At 44.5% G+C, this 3,696-nt stretch overlaps 1 pseudogene; it reads left to right on the forward strand.

Annotated features, from left to right (window-relative positions):
* Positions 1-2,273: 2,273 nt before the first annotated feature.
* The window catches only part of LOC142255773 (fish-egg lectin-like), a 41,338-nt pseudogene continuing 39,915 nt past the window's right edge, over positions 2,274-3,696 (forward strand).

Raw genomic sequence — 3,696 nt, forward strand, 5'->3', positions numbered from 1 at the left:
TGTTCCATCTCAAGCATCAAAGTCTCCACTGATTCTTGAGTCTTAAAGAAGCTTTCCAGCTCTTCTCATTTCGGCATCGGCAGTGGCAGCTGAAATCACATCCATCAGTCACTAGCCAGGTATCGGAAATTATTATTACTGTTCCCTACCCTAATTAATAGGACATGTGCATGATGCTTGCTGGGCGTGCTCAAGAAAGACCAGGCAAGTGGCTGAGGGACACCAATTCTGAAGATCCTTTTTTCTCCTAATGCAGAAGTTATATGGACTGGAAAATCCCTCTAAGGTCTCAACACTGGATATGAAGCAGTGTGCCGACCACCGGACCATGGTGAGTAAGTCTCTGCCATTTGGGTTGCTTATTTGTGGAGTGAGGAGCCATCAGATGTCCAAAAGTCTATTGTTGAAATTGTGACATGGTCAAGTATTGATGTTCTCTTGATCCATTCAATTTATCCAGCTTGTTATTTAGCAGTTGTTTGGCACCTGTAACCCCCCAGCCAGAGGAATAACTATAGTAGGGGTTGCAGTTGTATTCAGACCAAATAGGGGTTTCAGCTGCATTCGGATCTGTTAGGGGTTGCAGTTGCATTCGGATCTAATAGGAGATGCAGTTGCATTCGGATCTAGTAGGGGTTGCAGTTGCATTCGGATCTAGTAGGAGATGCAGTTGCATTCGGATCTAGTAGGGGTTGCAGTTGCATTCGGATCTAGTAGGAGATGCAGTAGGGGTTGCAGTTGCATTCGGATCTAGTAGGAGATGCAGTTGCATTCGGATCTAGTAGGGGTTGCAGTTGCATTAGGATCTAGTAGGTGATGCAGTTGCATTCGGAACTAGTAGGGGTTGCAGTTGCATTCGGATCTAGTAGGAGATGCAGTAGGGGTTGCAGTTGCATTCGGATCTAGTAGTTGTTGCAGTTGCCTTTGGATCTAGTAGGGGTTGCAGTTGCACTTGGACCTAGTAGGGGTTGCAATTGCATTCAGACCTAGTAGGTGTTGCAGTTGCATTCGGACCTAGTAGGGGTTGCAGTTGCACTTGGACCTAGTAGGGGTTGCAATTGCATTTAGACCTAGTAGGGGTTGCAGTTGCATTCGGACCTAGTAGGGGTTGCAGTTGCATTCGGACCTAGTAGGGGTTGCAGTTGCACTAGGACCTAGTAGGGGTTGCAGTTGCACTAGGACCTAGTAGGGGTTGCAGTTGCATTCGGACCTAGTAGGGGTTGCAGTTGCACTAGGACCTAGTAGGGGTTGCAGTTGCACTAGGACCTAGTAGGGGTTGCAGTTGCATTCGGACCTAGTAGGGGTTGCAGTTGCACTGGGACCTAGTAGGGGTTGCAGTTGCACTAGGACCTAGTAGGGGTTGCAGTTGCATTCGGACCTAGTAGGGGTTGCAGTTGCACTAGGACCTAGTAGGGGTTGCAATTGCATTCAGACCTAGTAGGGGTTGCAGTTGCATTCGGACCTAGTAGGGGTTGCAGTTGCACTAGGACCTAGTAGGGGTTGCAGTTGCATTCGGACCTAGTAGGGGTTGCAGTTGCATTCGAACCTAGTAGGGGTTGCAGTTGCATTCGGACCTAGTAGGGGTTGCAGTTGCATTTGGACCTAGTAGGGGTTGCAGTTGCATTCGGACCTAGTAGGGGTTGCAGTTGCCTTTGGATCTAGTAGGGGTTGCAGTTGCACTTGGACCTAGTAGGGGTTGCAGTTGCATTCGGACCTAGTAGGGGTTGCAGTTGCATTTGGACCGAGAGTCAAAAAAAGTTTCTCTTGCTCATAAAAAAGACCAATACTAATTAAAAAACATGAGATTTGGCAGCCCTTTTGGAAGTTTTCTATTGAGGACAAAAGCTTCAAATTACGTTGCAAAGCTACAACTCCTGCCATAAAGCTAAAAAGTAAGAGGTTGGAGACGGCTGTTATATAGGGCATTGCATGCTTTTTGTAGTAGTCTGTCATTTTATGGGCCTCATAACAATGACTGGTGATCTATGGACAGAAGAGGAACAAATAAAATTAAACACTGATATTGAACATTGCAGTGCGCAGATTCTGTAGTGACTGGAAATGATGACCAATGATCATTTTTGACCCCTTCCATATAGGATTTATGCACCAGGCTCTGCTGTGAGCAAAACTCGTGTTACATTTACTAATTTGACCTCTTGAATAAGGACATGTACATAATGCATGAGTAATGGTGACATTATACAGGTGGGGAGGAGTTCGGGGGTTCATAAATGGTGCAGAACGTGTCTCTCATCACACAAGGAGGCACCATGATCCAGATCCTCGGGCTATTGCTGCTGTGCTCCGGAGCTGCTGCTACTGCAGGTAACATCTCTCTATATGGGAGGACAATAATAAAAAGAACTGCAGATACTGAGCGACTGACAACTGCAAAAATAGGAAATTCCGTAGAAGAAGAATCCATCATAAGATAACATGATGGACGTTTCTTCTCATTTCTGGAAGATTATGGCTTAGGTTTAGTTTTGTTGTGATTTTCTCACTTTCTTTGTGTCCTCTCGTTGCTTTTCTCCGCAGACCGTCTCTGCATTGTGATCGATGGGAGGCTGAAGCAGGTGAACGCCGGAAACGGTCAGGTTTACGGTGTGAATGATGATGATGACATCTACCAATGGGTGGATTATTCCTGGAAACAGATTCCTGGAAACCTGAGTCATGTGACGGTCGGTCAAGTCGGAGTCTGGGGAGTCGACAGGGACAACAATATCTATAAACTTAAAGATAACAACTGGGTGCAGGTATCAGGTAAGAGGACATCTCACAAGCAGTTCTCAAGTGGTTTCCCATTTAAAAGAATATATTTTAACTCAAGAGATCATCGAATTCCCTAAAAATTATTTTAGGTTTGAGTCTTTTGAACGATTTTGTAGGAACTGAAAGAGCTCCAAAGCCTGCAGTTGCCCAGAAAAGAAATAAAAGACACATTTAGTTCTCCTAGGACAGGATCCAACTCCTTTGATGCTCTACAATTGATTCTTTTAGTCATCCATAAATAATTGTGAGCAGTGAAAGGTTTGTTATATTACCCTGTGCAGGTATTGTTCTCAACAGCAGCAGTACAGTATGGAACATGATAGACAGGCAGGACATAAAAGCAGTAATAGAAGTGATAATGGTATCAGCAGCAGTACAGTATGGAACATAATGGACAGGCAGGAGATAAAAGCAGTAATAGCAGTGATAATGGTATCAGCAGCAGTACAGTATGGAACATGGACAGGCAGGACATAAAAGCAGTAATAGCAGTGATAATGGTATCAGCAGCAGTACAGTATGGAACATGGACAGGCAGGACATAAAAGCAGTAATAGCAGTGATAATGGTATCAGCAGCAGTACAGTATGGAACATGATGGACAGGCAGGACATAAAAGCAGTAATAGCAGTGATAATGGTATCAGCAGCAGTACACTGTGCAACATAATGGACAGGCAGGATATAACATCAGTAAAGGCAGTAGCAGCAGTACAGAAGGATCCAAAGTTCCAGCAACAAAGTCCAGGAGAGGATAATTAAAAATGTAGAATTATATTTTAAGGCATATTAAAAAGTCCAAAGAAGGTTCAGAGCATGACCGAGAGGACATGTTTCGAACAAAGTAGTTCTTAGCCTGTCTCCTGGACTTTATTGCTGGAACTTTGGATCCTTCTATGCACAAGATTGCCAGCTTTTC

The sequence above is a fragment of the Anomaloglossus baeobatrachus genome, chromosome 11 (genome assembly GCF_048569485.1).
Source record: "Anomaloglossus baeobatrachus isolate aAnoBae1 chromosome 11, aAnoBae1.hap1, whole genome shotgun sequence".
NCBI lineage: Eukaryota > Metazoa > Chordata > Amphibia > Anura > Aromobatidae > Anomaloglossus > Anomaloglossus baeobatrachus.